A 19068-nucleotide genomic window follows, 5' to 3' on the forward strand; every position below is an offset into this window, starting at 1 on the left:
TGGGGAAATAATAAGACAAAGAAAAGACAGGCTGAATATATAGAAGAGTAATAGGGGAAGGAAGAGAATCTCTTTTACTGTATTTTGCATTGTTAAGAGTGTCGTTCTACGGTAATATATGTTGTATCTTTAATAGACATTATACATCTGGAATAGTTCCCATGACCCCTAACTTCCCGCTCAGATCCTCCAGACAAATCCATTCTGTGTGGCGAAAGGGACTAATCATTCTCGATATTTCATGAGGGCTATAATGAAAACCAATGAATGTTTTCCACAGCGGAAATACTTTCCCTGCAGATTTCTCTTTACTCCTTTCCGCCTCAATTAATTCAACTCCCAGTGTTTCATCTGGGCTATTATCATCCCCATCGATGGGATGCTTGGTTTAAGCCATTCGCCAAATAAGGCACGTAAGGCTACAACTAAGAATGTGAATGTTTTTAGGGATCTTTGCTTTAAAGGGAACCTGTCACCTCAAATTGGCGAGATATTTAAATTAGTTTTTACCGGTCCAATGGGTGGCGTTTCCTCTTCATTTCTCCACCCCGTCCGTCCCTTTTGTCCGCAATATGTTAGTGAATTAGAGTATGTGAGCGCCATAGTTGGCGCGTGTGCAATGCAATCTTCGGTGGCGCGCGTGCAGTATTCTTTGCCCAACTGCGGCCAAAGCAGAAAAGCATTACTGCGCATGTGCCCGCGCACTATGTCCCAGAAGTATTTCGCTGTGTTACAGGACAGTGCGTGGGCACATGCGCAGTAATGCTTTTTGGCTTTGTCCGCAGTTAGGTAAAGCATACTGCGCGTGCGCCACCGAAGATTGCTTTGCGCACGCGGCAACTATGGCGCTCACATACTCTAATTCACTAACATGTTGCAGACAACAGGGACGGACGGGGTGGAAAAATGAAGAGGAAATGCCACCCATCGGACCGGTAAAATTTAAATATCCCACCTGTTAGGTGTCGGGATCCCACCTCTGCACAGGGAGAATCTCGAACCATCTCTGCTGCGGTCTCCCATTCTTCTCCAGCTGCAGTGGAGTCTGCTCAGCAGAGACGTCGGTCCTAGCGTCTAGCTCAGGCTGATACTGGTTGACTGGTTACTGCTGCCTTTCCAGATTCTGCCATTGTAGCCAGTACTGGGTAGTGGCGAGCAGACGTGTTTGGGATTAAGTCCTGCTCTTCCCTTTCTGAGCATGCCCAGGGCAAGATCTCTCGTTGGAGATCAAGGGTCACATGCTTAGATACTGCAGCAAATCCCATTGGTCCTTTAGGAAGGTCCTGAAGGTGTTCGTCTGCTGTGGCTGACCGCCATTGGTCCTTTTGGGAAGGTCCTGTTCTTGCTGCAGCTATAAAAGGTTTGCATGGCCGCACGGCCATGAGCTAGTGTACATTTGGAATCGTGTGTGTGTTGATGAGTGCAAGTCGTTCTTCAAAATCCCCTCCCTTGCGTATGACTGTTCGCAAAAGGTGGATGCTTGCTGTCTAGCGCCCGACTAAGCTGTCAACATAAAGACACACGATACAGTGTCTATTGCTGTAACTGCCAGTGCGGCGCCGTGCGCTTATAGAGCGCTTTCCTATCCCAAGTCTGGGTGGTTAGTGGCGTCCGCCAAAGGGGCACAGCATGCACTCTTGTGCTTTAATAATAATAATAATCTTTATTTTTTATATAGCGCTAACATATTCCGCAGCGCTTTACAGTTTGCACACATTATCATCACTGTCCCCGATGGGGCTCACAATCTAAATTCCCTATCAGTATGTCTTTGGAATGTGGGAGGAAACCGGAGTGCCCGGAGGAAACCCACGCAAACACGGAGAGAACATACAAACTCTTTGCAGTTTAAGTTATATTTGCTGTTACTTTGACATTCCAGTTGCGGTGTCGAGCGCAAGTGGTCTGAACGTACTCTAATCCTGTGTCTTGGGATAGAGTCCTGAGACTTCTTGCTTGCGCTCTTGGCGCGGTACCATGGCCCTGTGATGCAACAGGGTCTGCTTCCTTCACACAGGGTGAAGTTAACCCGTGTGTGTATCCACATTGTACCACCATATAGTCCGTCATTACTCAGTAACAGGTTCCATCTCTGCACGGTGGACCCCGGGCTGCGGACGCACCTTATACCATCTCTCTTATAATTTGGTGCGTTCCGCTAGCCCTAACACTGCCAATTTGAGGTGACAGGTTCCCTTTAACTCCTGTGGGTTGCGTCTTCGGAGGTCTTAACTGGTGAAAAAACATAGTTTGTGGAGTTTGTGGAAGATTGATTGCCCATTATGATTGAATCTGTTCCCCTACCTGTTTCCAGTACTCTTTAACTTCCCTGCATTTCCACACCCCATGCCAGACATTCGTTGAAGGCGTTCCGCACTTAGGGCACGCAGTAATCCTGCCGGGGAATCTAGGAGAGGATAATAAATAATAATAATCTTTATTTTTATATAGCGCTAACATATTCCGCAGCGCTTTACAGTTTGCACACATTATCATCACTGTCCCTGATGGGGTTCACAATCTAGAATCCCTATCAGTATGTCTTTGGATGATATATTGAAACCATATAATGTTGTATGCATGAGCTTGAAATAGTTTTTCCTCCATCTTTCACATGAAATGGATTTTTTTTACCTGTCCCCACTCCCTGTAGAACTGTCTCTGCAATATATTTATCTCCGCTCCATTTCTCCCAAGTAGTAAACAGCTATACTGATTTTTAACTGCATTTTCTTGAAATATAATGTTGATGGGACGCTCAGACTTCTCCAGAAGTTCATTGTGCAACCACAAATTTCCATGGTGATCCATCTGGGTAGTACAATACTTCTTGAGATCATAGCACAGCCATATCTACAACCAGCTAGTTTAATATTACAAAAATGGATAGCTTACATTTGTGACTGACAGCAAATGTTTTGTCAGTGACAGAGAGCTCTTCCTACTCAAAATGTTTTTCACTGGACCTTACGGAAAAGATCCAGGTTTATAAGATCTTTAGGAGTCTTTGCATCCCCTAATGGATATGTTGGACACAAATCCACAGAAATGTAAAATAAACTATTTACCATTTTATAGTAACTGTGCATCAAATTATTGCCATTTAGCTTAAGAACTGTTCAGTCGGTAACACAATCGACAGTAGTTGACTTGGACTGTTCAATGCCTCTCAATCAATGACGATTGAATTCGGCATATGGCACTAATGCTGCCTCTAAATCTGATGATAATTGGGGGAACAAGAGTTCTTTGGAAAACTCGTTCACGAATATCAGACCATTTAAACAGGCTGGTAATCACCCAATGAAACAGGGGAAAAAAAGATCAAAAGCTCATTCATCAGTTGCGATGATTTTTTTTAGCTGGCTTAAAAATCATCGCTGCCGGTAACACATCATCTTGGATAACCAAGACGTGCTGCTGAGAATAATTATATTTTATGCACATAGAACGATCATACTAACAATAATTATATACTCATGGAAGTGCAGTCAACCTATCTAAGCACGTAATTGAACCACTTGCATATAGCCGATTGGCTGTCGTCAGTTGACATGCGTAAACCTAGCATAAGAATGTATACAGACCTACAGATCAGGCAAAGTGGCTACAGCCATAATCATGTACAAAAACGATGGAAGTGCTGGATATATATTCTCAATGTACAAAGCGACAGACTAGCCTCTAAGGTAGCATTGCCTTTGCTGACCGCTAAGTATACAGCTTGTCCATATAAACTGATTATAAAGTATTCCTTTTTCTTAGCATCATTTTCTGATAATGCACGATCACCTTTAAAATACATGCATATCTGTTAAGGTCTTGCAACTATTAACCGCATCTTAAGGACTAATATAAAAAAACTTGTTTGCAGCTTCTTGGCATAAAAATCAGATCAATGATAGAAAAATTAAAACGTACAGCCAAGCTTACAGCTGCTCTGTTCATGAATGGAACTGTTCTAATCGATTCCCGTTCATTACTTCTATAGTTCCTCTATATTTTTATCAGATGCCCTAGTGTTATGAAAAGGAGTAGTCTTCATAACGACTAAATTAATCTATGTTTTACTATTCACCGTTTAAAAAATACTTACAGTTTCATTGCACTCTTTACAGGTGATTTCATTTTAGAGGAGGAATGAAGGTGTAATACGATATGAGGTTGTGAAAACGAACAGAAGAATGTGTTGATTCTATAAAACAAACTATAACAAAGATAAACTATAGCCTATAACTAAACTGAGGACTAGAAATATAAATGTGACTTTCCAAATATGATTTAACTATTTTTTAATGAATTGAGAAATAACTTTTTTTCTGATAGTTTTTACTCTATTTTCTATACATGATTTTGGGGCAGCCATTTTGAAGCTATTCAAGGCGAAACGGAAGACTGCAAACTTTTGACTTCTATGGAAGAATTTATTAGGCATGTTCTGTGACCTGTGTGCATAGTTCACTCTGCAGGTAGGGGAATAAGTGAGCTATGACCATCACCTATGAATAGAATGATCATAATCCTATGTTATCTATGTTTGCCATTACCTTTCATTGTTAACCAGCCTCTAATGAGATGACTGCTGAAAAGTGATCACTACAGAACACAAAGTGTCAGTCTCTTATAAGGCTCAGTGCCATGAGTGAACACTACAAGATTTCAAGATTCAAATATACTCACATGGAAAATCAGAAAAACATCAAATATTTATAAGTTTAACATACAAATTTAATAAAAAAAAAAAAAGTAATTTTTATGACATATTCCCTTTAAACAATATAGCACAGTTCAAAGCCCTTTGTACATAGATATAAAAGCTATATAACGTTTTCCTGAATTGGTGCTATAGTTTTTCTTAAACCCATAATTTTCCCATATTCAGAATCAATTACTTGATTGTTTTGCCTTCTTCAAAGATGAAAATCTGCCTTTTGTCATTTCATCATCACACCGGTTCTTACCTGTACTGTACTAGTCTCGTAATGAAAAGATCTTGAAAACCGTGAAAAATTGATATAGAAAATGTATATGAACCCGGTCTAACTTTATACTGTACCGATTTAATTGTCTGCAGTGCCCAAAGTAGAGAGTGCAGCATACAGTGGTCATAAAGTTCGACATTAGATAAACCTAAATGTTCAATTATACTGTTTTAAAACCATTGATCATGCTTATAACTGTCAAGTTCAGGATTTGATTTTAGAGTTGAGGAACTAATTCTAGTGATCCACGTATACAACTATATTGTTTGTTTTGAGCCCGGTGTTACATCTTCATGTTTATGCATTATGCTGACACTAGGAAAAATTTTAAAAAAGGGAAAAAATGCAAATGAGTTGGATGTTCAGATATTAGCTGCCCATTAATGTTGTGAACATGTTTCATAGAGAATTAGTACAAGTACAGTAGGAAATACATATAATCGTTTGTTTTACATCCCCAGTTAATACATTAGTCCTTGTCACATCAATTATGATCCTTTCGCAACAATTATAAGGGACAGCGAATATTTATCAATTTACAATTGATTCCTTATTCTATGCTTTATAATGTCACACAGAAATGCATTTTTACTAGTGATTATATACTTTTCTGAACTAAAATTTGGTATGAAGTTATCAAGTTAACGTTTAAGATAAAATCAAGACGTTCATTGTAGTTAATTTAAAATGACTATTCTTGTAGCGATAAGGAAAGGGTATTTCAAGGAACCGTTAAGGAATTGATCTACGTGTCCTAAGTTTTGCTTATTTGTTATAATCAACTAAATGTTTTGATAGCTTAACTGTACATATCCAATATAAAGCTCCTTAAAACAAACCTGTATTTGCGTTTTCTTATACGATATGGGTGATACTATGGATTAAATAATATTAGCATTAGAGTCTCATAAAACAGACTTTTTTATAGTCAGTATAAATGAGGCAAATGAGAAGCAAGGATCATGGGAAATGTGGGAATTGTATCTGAACTTTGCTTGGCTAACTTTAAATTGATTACTATATAAGGGGGTCTATAAAGAATAATTTAGTATTTTAAACTATATCTGTTATCATTTCAAAACTGAAGAAAAGATTTAGTAGAACTATATTTCTACAGAAACAAGCTTAAGTACCAAAACATATTTAATTCCCAAATCCTTAACTTTTTACAGATTTGACTGAATCATGCAGAATACAAATGTTCTACATATCATTATTTAGCAAGTGCATATCTACATGTAAAAATTAACTCCACGTAGCATTCGTTAAGGAGGTTGCTTCTCCCTGTGTTAAAACAAACCATAATTAAAACTGATACAAAGTTAACCCATTTTGGAAGTAATACTATTATTTACTGGCATTCAGATGCATTAAAAGAACAATGTTCAATATAATAATATATCATTTTCATAGTTATTTTATGATTTTAGTAGCCCTCATGTAAAACTAAAAATTCTGAAAAATAATTTATAGCGTTCATAGTTATTTTGCAAGTAATTTATCCTTGATAAAACTGCTTTAGTTTACAGCATTGATGCTGCTTAAATATAACGTGACAACAGCCAGAGAACTTACAGAGTATTAATAATTATACATTTAATTCCTTTCATGGCAATGGAAGAAAAATATTTGTGTCTAATCATTCTAGGGAAGAATTTTCAACATCTAACTATAATTTTTGTTATGTAAGGTATATATAGACTTAACTTGTCTGGAGCAAAAATGTTAAATGGGCTAAAAGTACAATTGACATGTAATCATTTACTGACAAAAGTTGTTTAATCTTCTTAAAAATTCTTTCAATGTACATGTTCATTAAGTTTATAGAAATTGCTCGTAGCTATTTCTCTCACATTATGTTTTATTGGACAGTTGGTGCTACAGATTTATCAGATTGTAACCCGTCAACTATGCCCTAAAAAACAATGCCGTTTTCTAGTAATAAAAACAAATAATGGAAGCCTTTAAGAAATATTTATAAAAATCTTGTTAAACTGCGGAGAAGTGTTAGTCGTGTGTAATTACTCAGTAAAGTATATTTTCAGCTACTTTTCTTATTAAAGGAATGATCATTTGGTAATCTAGGGATCATTTGGTAATCTAGGGAGTTAAATTCCAGCTATTTTGTAACATATCTTTTAACCCTAAAGCAGTGATGCAACAAAAACTTTAAAGTGCTGCTATATGTAAATGAGCTAAAGTAAACGAGTTAAAAATAACTATTTAACGTAATCAAGAATTAGATTTTACAACATGTAGAAGCTACAGATACTTCAAAGGATGTGAAGCTTCTATAGCTAATAGTAATATGGCAAGAATATCTTCAGACGTTTTAATAACTTTCCAATTGTCTTTTCTTCATCTGCCTTAGATATTTTGTTAGGTATGATAATGAATGATTTTATTGTTCAATCATTTAATGGTCACAGGGATATTTTGGAATATATATTCTAATATGTGATACTTAGAACGTTTATCGGGTTTTGAATGAATGAATGAAGCTACAGACAGATCCTCCAGACAAACATTTGGAATGTGGAAATGTAAAATGTTAAATATTAGAAGACAGAAATAGAATAAAAAAAAACATTTAAAGTGGTAGTGTCATGACTTATTTTGTTATCACCAACTCCTAAAATGTAAAGTGAAAATGCACAGGTAACAAATAAGCAGCAAACAAAAAGTGTCATTTCCTGTGAGAGGAAGTTGAAACTATATTACCCTCCTCCCTTAACAACAATGCAGATAGCTCAGGAATGCTAATGCCTCAAAGGGCTATCAGCTAGCTGACAAAAAAAAATCTTTTTTTTTTCTTCAGCAAGTAGCAAGTGAATCAAAGAGCAGAAAGCTAGAAGAAAAAAAAAGAAACATTCTATACCATGTAAACATTTCTAGAAACTCTCTATAAATGAACTGCCGCTATGTTCCTCATAAAAGTTCCAGCATAGCTTATGCACTTTACAAGAAATTGTTACTTTAGGATGGTCGTGATTCTGTGTGCTTAACCTACTTATTTGTATGCAGAAAATTGGTAACAAGCTGTTAATCTTCTGCAGAAACAACGTAAAATTATCTACGCGAGATTGAAGGGGATAAAAAAAATTGTTTTAATCCCCAATTTTAGATCTTTTCAAAAAAGAGATAATTCTTTACTAATTCATTGTTATAACTGCATAACCAAACGTAACCAGAAATGAAAACTGGACGACTATGAGGAATGAAGTTTATTATTACATAGGTTAAGTACTAAAAAATGTATACAATTTTTATTCTGTTCTGCTAGAGGAGATTAAAAAATACATTATTTATGCCTGGGTGCGCAGTGTATATTTAAATGTAAGAGTTACTACTATATTTTGACTTAAGAATGAATGTAAGTGAAGCAATGAGAGCACAGAATGATGTGTATAGGATGGTCACTGCACGGATCCTGCAAGGAGTTATTTCAAACATTTAATTAGAGATATTCACATGGCTGTAAGTTCATTCCTCTTCTCTCATTGTTTGCTTTAACCTGAAAATTCCAGGACTACATAGCAAGCCTCCTCTTGTTTGGTCACATTGCAACATGCATGCGAGACCCTCAGTGTTACATGAGAATTTCCCAGATCCTACCACCCAAGGCCCCTCATTAGCATGCTGACCCAGGGGCACATAGTCTGTTTCAGGATAGATTGATCATCTGAAAACATTCAGCTCATGTGTTTTGTTCATTTCAGCTTCTTTTAACTCCATGGCTCAAAATATTTTAGGGTTTTTGTTTTTCATTCTCTGTGCACCTACTGTCTGGCAAACCTATACTTAAAAACTATACATATATACTAAAAAACATTATTATGCAAAAAGTATATTCCAGAGTATTCAAAATGTGTTTTCAGATAAAACTGCAGGTAAGGTCTTCAGATAGCTAGAGCAAACGATTCAGCAGTTGTTTATATACACGTTGCATCTGAATAAACATTTAAGAAAGCAAATACTGTGTAATAACATGTATTATGATTATGTACTAATATGAACTTATTCAGTAAAGACCAGTAACATGTCAGGCTCCTTTATTGAAAGCTTCCCACAGACACACATTCATTAGCTCATCCTAACTTGACATATAATAGTAGATTTATTACAAAATGTGTAAAATAATGAAAACAAATATATCAGAGGATTACTTGACCACATATATCAGATGTGCATTCACATATAGAGTCTAGATCAATTTGTTTATATGACATTTTATGGAAAGTATTTTTTCTGTAGGTTGAATTGTGGCTCTTCTCCCTCCTAGTAAACATGAGTGTTGTGCAAAAAAATCTTAGGAAGTAAAACCTAGTGAAAATGAAGTAGAAGCACATAGTATCCTTCATTTTGACCATTTACAAGACTTCATGTAAAAGTCAGTGTATTAGTCCTTTATGTCCCAGCTTACCTAAAGGGTTTTTTGCCCCGCAAAGTTAATTTTAAAGTTGAATTTAATCAATACATCTTTGGATAATAATAATTTCCACAATTGGATGTGCTAAAAAAATGTTCCTGTGCTGAGATAATCTTATAAATGTGCCCTTGCTGTGTACTGTGTAATGGCTGTGTATGACCGTACAGGAACATGGTCTGATCATACCGCAGCTCCTGGGAAGGAAAAAAAAGAGTGTACAGATATTACAGCACGGGATCACAGCAGATTGTTTTTGTGAGATAACGCATCCCCCTTCCTGTTTTTAAAACATGTTTTACTACAAAGAAATATTTTTTTGCATTCCTGCATTTTAATGTCTGTATAGTCTTTTGCTTCCTCCCCTGCCCAGGAGCTGTGCTATGATCAGACCGTGTTCCTGCACGGTCATACACAGCCATTACACAGTACACAGCAAAGGAACATTTGTAAGATTATCTCAGCACAGGAACATTTAAAAAAAAATCCAATTGTGGAAATTATTATTATTCAAAGATCTATTGATTAAAATGAACTTTATTCATTCCTTTAATATAATTAAAAACCTCCACCCACACAGTGATAAAACTGTTAACTAGGCTTCTAAAATGGAACGGTCTAAATCCCTTATTTATGGTCATTTTAAGTTTTCTCATGCTGACTACCAAGCCCAACTATGAACTGCCCCCAGTATAGAGTAGGCAAATTAACATACAGCTGACACATCTGTTGTGGGAGGTAAAGTGTCCTGGATGTCACCATGACTTGCTACAAAGTGACAAACTATAGTGCAATAATATAAATACACACACAGTATACAACTTTGTACAGTCAGACAAAGGGCAATGTTTTCTAATTATTTACAGACATTTCTTAAACTGTTAACAGTTTAATTCCATTTGTATGCCTCGATAATGGAGCTACATTTTGATTTGCAGGACTTTGAAGTACAAGAAACTGACAATGTGCCAACGTCTGTTCACAGAATGCTTAAATTTACCTTAAGGAAGAAAATATTTTACACTGAGATCCGCGGCCTTCTGACCTAAGCAATGATTACAGCTCTTGACAACCCCACCACATCTCAGGTCTGAGAAATATGCTGCTGGAATTTTTTCGCCAGCCATCTTTGATGTGCAACCCTGGCTGCAGACACTCCCAGCCATATATATCTTGTGACTACCGTTTCAGCAATGTGCAGGTTTTATTGTTCTCTCTTGAGGAATTTCATGCATGAGTTACTGGCACACTTAACTCAATTACATTAGATTCCAACTTTAAAGCACTAATAAACCACCTTTCTCATTTCCCATAGACTAAAATAATATTCAGAATATTAACAGAAAATGTGGCTACCGACTGGGTCCGAGACACTGAAAACAGTCATTTTTTACTGAATATTTAAAAGTTTATGGGCGTATACTTTATTACACTTTGAGCAGAGAAAATGGTGCAAAATGACAAAGTATGAAACCTATCAATCTTAATTATGAAGAAATATGCATGTAAAGCTCAAAAGGCAAGCAGATAAAATGTTAGATGCCTATGTATATCATGCTTCTGATATCTTTTTGCTTTGATAACTGCACTTTAGCACAATAAAAGATGGTCCTTGTACAAAAATAATGTACCATATATATGTTAAAAAGGGAATAAAGGCACACCTACAATGTTTTGTCTTTTTACTCGACTTTTTTATGTGTAACATCAAGCAATAAATTATGATATATTGTGGTATAGTACATCTATATCATACTATGCCCTATATATGATTATAGTATACCTATACTATATCATCACTATATCATCTATTATGAAATAGTATATCTATTGCTATTTTACATATTAGATTTTGGAATGAGAGAGAACCTTTAAAAACCATGGAAAGGAAAATATGTATGGAAAGGAAAATATGTATGGAAGGAATTCTATGTGCCTATACACAACTTTAGACTAAGCAACACGTAATAGCTTATTATTCTAAATATTAAAATATGAATATAGGTTGTTTACATTGCCTTACCAAATTTACACCTTAAAGGGCATGTACATTTTTCCTTTGAGAGGCATTAAAGCAAAAATTTAGTTTCAAGACTAAAACCAAATACTGATGTCTTCTGTATGCAGTTCCTACGCAAACCAGGGTGTCTCCCTAGCTACACAATACAAAAAAAAAAAATCAACCTTGTTGTAACTTGATCCTTTAGTCAACTATTTCTCTCTTCCCTCTGCCCCTTGTCTTGATAACCTACAGACAGTAGAAGAAAATAGATGGAAAGGAGCAATTTACGACTGTAGATCTGAGAACACAAAGAGCCTATATGAAGTAAGTCCCCATAGTTCTACGCAAGAGATGTAAACACAAAATGGTCACATTGTTTTAAAACAGATTTGATGTTGATGCAAGTACTGGAACAATAACAAAGTTATAGAAAGCGGGAATAACCTGAATTGATTTTTTTTTATTTTTATTTTTTTTTTATATTAGTTGACATAAAAAAAAATGGTTGAAGTTGACATGGCATTTAAGTCAAACATGCCACCATTATGGTACACACATGAAAACGTATAACGTACTAAAAAGAACAAAAGCATTTTAGGAGGAATGTCTTAAATACGTTTCTATATATACTATTATGTACAGTATATATACATACACACAAACATGTACATATCTATAAACAGGCATGAAAACTCAAAACAATCTATTGTGCAAGACCGTCATTTACGCATCTAAAATGTTTCTGACCACATGACCTATGTTCCTTAATGGCAGATGTCACACACCTTCATAGAAATAGAAGGTCAAGTCGGGAGGATATATATATATATATATGTGTATGTGTCTGTGTGTATATATACATACATACATACACACACAAGCACACACATTATACAGTAACTAAGCTAAATACATAAACTTTTGGGAAAAGACACATTGATATGGTGACACAATATTCTACGTGTGGGCGGCCCTCCATGCCTTGGATAAAGAATGTAGTGAAGACCAACAAATATGTATTATTTCTGTTATCCACAAATGTATTTTTCCTAGCACAGAGAGACACATACCCTACATAGTAAGACTCTACATATACACTGCTGACATATGGTTTGGATTTGAAAATAGGAATTCCTCCATTTTAGAGGAAACAGTAGCATGCTGAAAGTATGTCGCTCCTGCTCTATTCATTGCAGATCAAGTTTGTTTTGCATAAACCCCACAATGGGTCCAACTTACAACCACATTCTTATTATGATACATCATATGAACTTGCCTGGGGTTTTCAGAACATTCCTTGCTGGTGCAATTTAGGGTTAGACCGTAGGGAATAAATAGCAATCTGGTTATAAGGAAGCACATTGTTATAGAGAAATAAGAAAACACCACTCTGTGTCTACGGTTAGAGAAGGTGAGGGATGTTATTTTAATATCAGATTTAGAACTTTGATATTTGTTCTGTTTGAAGTGATCCTGGGTAATAATAAAAAACGTATGAGTGGAGAACAAAAGTTAGGTCTACGCACGCAGATTTCTGACCAATCTTACAGATGATCAAATTGGTCCTAGTTGGCTGTTTGCACCCACAGAACCACTTGTGATTCCAAAACATCCTAAAATAAAAAATGATATGCTCTATACTCAAGTTGTCGTTCAGATGCTGCTTGCACGCTTCCTTGTTATTGGCAGACATTGTTTGTATTACCAGCTGTCATCTGTTTGTAACGGATCCAACAATAATAAAAAAAAAAAAATTATGAATCCATTCCAAATGGAGCAAAAACGGATACACCTTCAGTATTCTGCAGCACACACAAGTCAAAATGGATTCGTTAACCTATGACATATTAGATGACCATCCGTTACTATCCGTTTCCCATAGACTACAATGTTAAAAAAACAAAACAAATATTCAGCTGCTATTTGTTTTTGTGGCCAAGCAAAAAGTTTTGCAGACTGCGTTTCTTGATCCATCTAAAAACCAGATTGCAGATGGATTACATTCAAAATGAAGACATTTTAGAATCTTTCTGTCCCCATTCAAATAAATGGACCAGTATGGAAATTACTACTGGACATGTGAACAGAGCCTGGTCGTGATCGTTGATAAGTCGTTTAGGCTATGTTCACACTGAGTTGTTGTTTCAGCAGATCAGCTTTAAAATCTTCTCAAAAACTTCTATTCATTTGAATGAGAAATCTACTTATTTGAAGCAGATCCTGATGGAATTAGCTGTAAAAAAAAAAAGGCAATAAGTTGTCAGGGGAAAAAACTTTCAAAACCTAAAAGTGTGTGTGCGCATGTTTATTATTTCAAGCAGAAAAATCTGCTCCAAATACTGAAGAGTTGGCAGGAAAAATGGATCTGAAAATAGGTGAGTTTTTTTATTATTATTTTTTTTTACGCTTTTTACATGCATTTATGATGCGTTTTTTCCCACTCAATATTAGTATGGGTGAAATCTGCTGCAAAAATGCTGAAAGAATTGACATGCTGTAGAGTTGAACGTGCTGCAAGTCTGCAAGGAAAAAATAAGCAACTAGTGTATGAGACTTCGGGAATCACATGCACTTTGCTGGTACTAGGACATCCTCCAGGTTTTGCAACAAAACTGCAACCTGTGCACAGACCCTAAAGCAGATTCAGGATTAAAAAATTTTGTAAAAAAAAAAATTATATACACCTCCAAAAAATGCATTTACAGAAGTTGGTTCTGCTTGAAAAACTGTTTTTGAACGCCTCAAAAAACTCCATGTGAACATAGCCTTGGGCCAGATCGGTGATAGGTTTTAAACAGGTTAAAGAGGTTTCACAATTTGCACAAATAAAACATAATAATAAACTTCCCCTTGTACTTTGTGTATTAATTTCGTACAGATTTCACAATCACTTCAGAATGATAACTTCATTGTTGACTTCCATTAGATGAAAATTTGCCTTTAGGATGTCATGAGAACACAGGAGCATGACACAGTGCTGAGTGTTCTAGTGTTCTATAAAACGCTATGTGTACACCTAGCATAATTTCTGTGGATTTTTCTGCACAAGAGGGTTGGCAGAAAAATTGCTAAGTCCAATACGCACAATTTTACTTGTGTTTTTTTTTCTTCATTCATTTGAATGGGTGAAAAATGCTGCAAATATCCTAAAAGAATTGACATACTGCTTTTGGCTAAAATGCAGCAGGGCTCCAAACATACACACACAAAAAGGGAGCGTGTGCATGAGATTTCAGAAATCTCATTGATTTTGCTGGTACGCTGCGTAAAATATACATTGTGAAAAAAACGCGAAAAAAACGCAACGTGTGCACACAGCCTTACACCTGTGTAATCACCTGGAAGTTAACAATGAAGAGACACAATAAATGGGCGCAAGAAGTAGTCTTGAAAAATCAGATTGTATCAGTGCAGAAAGTTTACCAGAAAATGATGCGCGGTAATTATTTCTTACACAACGTGTTATTTGCTGAAACTGTAACATCGCTTTAAGCTATTTTTTTCCAACTAGTATTTGATCGTACAGAGAAGCAGCATCTGCCCCCGTAGAAATCAGATTGCAGAATCACGTTATAAGGAGCTGTGAGTAGCTAGATCCATATCTTCATTTCAACATTGTCTTATTTTAGCCTAGTGAAATAGTCTTAGGAAGGGAAACAAGATGAAAGTATTCCACAAGTGATGACATTTAATGAAGAATCTTCAGCTCTGGTGCAATTAGTCACTGAAGAAGCCCCTAGATTCTGTGTATGACGGTTGCAGATGGCGACATAACCTTGGAAGCTTCTTGTCTAATAATAATCTTTATTTTTATATAGCGCCAACATATTCCGCAACGCTTTACAGTTTTTGCACACATCGTCATCACTGTCCCCGATGGGGCTTACAATCTAGATTCATTATCAGTATGTCTTTGGAATGTGGGAGGAAACCGGAGAACCCGGAGGAAACCCGCGCAAACACGGGGAGAACATGCAAACTCCTTGTGTGACGTCAGGTATATTTTGGCTGGCTGCGATAATAAAAATGTGGAGGTTTTATTGCCGTGCTACATGATGTAACTATCTTTAGAAGTTGCACTTTATGTCACCTCGATCAGGTATAGGTTGATATGAAGAAGTACAAACTGGAACCGTCCCCCCCACCCATGGCATTGCACAAAGTTAATGCATGTACATATTGTGCGCCAACTCCAGCTCGCCACGTGTTCCTGTTTATGTGCAGCCCTGAGAGCTCACACACCATTCTTTTCAGAGAACCCGCCTCCCACCAGACATTACCTCCAAAAGCTTTAGTATAAGTGGCGAAAACAAAATACACCCCCCAATAATTGCTGCACGCTGTGCGCAGACCTCCATGTGCACTGTCCTTTCTGTAATGGGGCAGCAAAAGATTAAAAAAAAGCTGTTCTTCCAGGAGCAATCTTCATTGGAATCATTTGTTCTTTAAACCCTTTCCAAGGACAGTTCCTCTGCTGGGTCCCCACAGTCCGCACTTTACATGGTTATTTCTCTTCATTCACTCCTAGTGTAGAGCACCCAAGGTCTGCAGTGTGCTGCCCCTCTACATTAACCCTTCAAAGAACAGCCCGAGGTCTGCAGTGTGCTGCCCCTCTACATTAACCCTTCAAAGAACAGCCCGAGGTCTGCAGTGTGCTGCCCCCTACATTAACCCTTCAAAGAACAGCCCGAGGTCTGCAGTGTGCTGCCCCCCTACATTAACCCTTCCCAGAACAGCCCGAGGTCTGCAGTGTGCTGCCCCCCTACATTAACCCTTCCCAGAACAGCCCGAGGGGTGCAGTGTGCTGCCCCCCTACATTAACCCTTCCCAGAACAGCCCGAGGTCTGCAGTGTGCTGCCTCCTACATTAACCCTTCCCAGAACAGCCCGAGGTCTGCAGTGTGCTGCCCCCTACATTAACCCTTCCCAGAACAGCCCGAGGTCTGCAGTGTGCTGCCTCCTACATTAACCCTTCCCAGAACAGCCCGAGGTCTGCAGTGTGCTGCCCCCTACATTAACCCTTCCCAGAACAGCCCGAGGTCTGCAGTGTGCTGCCCCTCTACATTAACCCTTCCCAGAACAGCCTGAGGTCTGTAGTGTGCTGCCCCCTACATTAACTCTTCCCAGAGCAGCCCGAGGTCTGCAGTGTGCTGCCCCCCTACATTAACCCTTCCCAGCGCAGCCCGAGGTCTCCAGTGTGCTGCCCTCTACATTAACCCGTCCCAGCACAGCCCGAGGTCTGCAGTGTGCTGCCCCCCTACATTAACCCTTCCCATAACAGCCCGAGGTCTGCAGTGTGCTGCCCCCCTACATTAACCCTTCCCATAACAGCCCGAGGTCTGCAGTGTGCTGCCCCCTTACATTAACCCTTCCCAGAGCAGCCCTAGGTCTGCAGTGTGCTGTCTCTCTACATTAACCCTTCAAAGAACAGCCCGAGGTCTGCAGTGTGTTGCCCCCCTACATTAACCCTTCCCAGAACAGCCCAAGGTCTGCAGTGTGCTACCCTACTACATCAACCCTTCCCAGAGCAGCCTGAGGTCTGCAGTGTGCTGCCCCCCTACATTAACCCTTCCCATAACAGCCCGAGGTCTGCAGTGTGCTGCCCCCCTACATTAACACTTCCCATAACAGCCCGAGGTCTGCAGTGTGCTGCCCCCTTACATTAACCCTTCCTAGAGCAGCCCGAGGTCTGCAGTGTGCTACCCCTCTACATTAACCCCTCCCAGCACAGCCCGAGGTCTGCAGTGTGCTACCCCTCTACATTAACCCTTCGTAGAGCAGCCCGAGGTCTGCAGTGTGCTGCCCCTCTACATTAACCCCTCCCAGCACAGCCCGAGGTCTGCAGTGTGCTACCCCTCTACATTAACCCTTCCCAGAACAGCCCGAGGTCTGCAGTGTGCTGCCCCCTACATTAACCCTTCCTAGAGCAGCCCTAGGTCTGCCGTGTGCTGCCCCTCTACATTAACCCCTCCCAGCACAGCTCGAGGTCTGCAGTGTGCTACCCCTCTACATTAACCCTTCGTAGAGCAGCCCGAGGTCTGCAGTGTGCTGCCCCTCTACATTAACCCCTCCCAGCACAGCCCGAGGTCTGCAGTGTGCTACCCCTCTACATTAACCCTTCCCAGAACAGCCCGAGGTCTGCAGTGTGCTGCCCCCTACATTAACCCTTCCTAGAGCAGCCCTAGGTCTGCAGTGTGCTGCCCCTCTACATTAACCCCTCCCAGCACAGCCCGAGGTCTGCAGTGTGCTACCCCTCTACATTAACCCTTCGTAGAGCAGCCCGAGGTCTGCAGTGTGCTGCCCCTCTACATTAACCCCTCCCAGCACAGCCCGAGGTCTGCAGTGTGCTACCCCTCTACATTAACCCTTCGTAGAGCAGCCCGGGGTCTGCAGTGTGCTGCCCCCCTACATTAACCCTTCCCAGCACAGCCCGAGGTCTGCAGTGTGCTACCCCTCTACATTAACCCTTCCCAGAACAGCCCGAGGTCTGCAGTGTGCTGCCCCCTACATTAACCCTTCCTAGAGCAGCCCTAGGTCTGCAGTGTGCTGCCCCTCTACATTAACCCCTCCCAGCACAGCCCGGGGTCTGCAGTGTGCTGCCTCCTACATTAACCCTTCCCAGAACAGCCCTAGGTCTGCAGTGTGCTACCCCACTACATTAACCCTTCCCAGAACAGTCCGAGGTCTGCAGTGTGTTGCCCCCTACATTAACCCTTCCCAGAACAGCCCTAGGTCTGCAGTGTGCTACCCCTCTACATTAACCCTTCCCAGAACAGCCCGAGGTCTGCAGTGTGCTGCCCCCTACATTAACCCTTCCTAGAGCAGCCCTAGGTCTGCAGTGTGCTGCCCCTCTACATTAACCCCTCCCAGCACAGCCCGAGGTCTGCAGTGTGCTACCCCTCTACATTAACCCTTCGTAGAGCAGCCCGAGGTCTGCAGTGTGCTGCCCCTCTACATTAACCCCTCCCAGAACAGCCCGAGGTCTGCAGTGTGCTGCCCCCTACATTAACCCTTCCTAGAGCAGCCCTAGGTCTGCAGTGTGCTGCCCCTCTACATTAACCCCTCCCAGCACAGCCCGGGGTCTGCAGTGTGCTGCCTCCTACATTAACCCTTCCCAGAACAGCCCTAGGTCTGCAGTGTGCTACCCCACTACATTAACCCTTCCCAGAACAGTCCGAGGTCTGCAGTGTGTTGCCCCCTACATTAACCCTTCCCAGAACAGCCCTAGGTCTGCAGTATGCTACCCCTCTACATTAACCCTTCCCAGAACAGCCTGAGGTCTGCAGTGTGCTGCCCCCTACATTAACCCCCTCCCAGAACAGCCCGAGGTCTGCAGTGTGCAGCCCCCTACATTAACCCTTCCCAGCACAGCCCAAGGTATGCAGTGTGCTACCCCACTACATTAACCCTTCCCAGCACAGCCCGAGGTCTTCAGTGTGCTGCCCCCTACATTTACCCTTCCCAGCACAGCCCGAGGTCTGCCGTGTGCTACCCCCTACATTAACCCTTCCCAGCACAGCCCGAGGTCTGCAGTGTGCTGCCCCCTACATTAACCCTTCCCAGCAGAGCCCAAGGTCTGCAGTGTGCTGCCCCTCTACATTAACCCCTCCCAGCACAGCCCGAGGTCTGCAGTGTGCTGCCCCTCTACATTAACCCCTC

General features: G+C 40.0%; 1 long non-coding RNA gene across 1 annotated transcript in view; it reads right to left on the bottom strand.

The window, feature by feature from the left end:
* Positions 1-19068, bottom strand: part of LOC138641986 (uncharacterized) — a 51620-nt gene that overhangs the window by 29811 nt on the left and 2741 nt on the right. Inside the window, exon 2 of the long non-coding RNA XR_011313970.1 lies at positions 2305-2407. This is a non-coding gene — a long non-coding RNA (uncharacterized lncRNA). The remainder of the gene's footprint in view (positions 1-2304; positions 2408-19068) is intronic.

This window comes from Ranitomeya imitator, chromosome 6 (assembly GCF_032444005.1).
Source record: "Ranitomeya imitator isolate aRanImi1 chromosome 6, aRanImi1.pri, whole genome shotgun sequence".
Taxonomy (NCBI): Eukaryota; Metazoa; Chordata; class Amphibia; order Anura; family Dendrobatidae; genus Ranitomeya; species Ranitomeya imitator.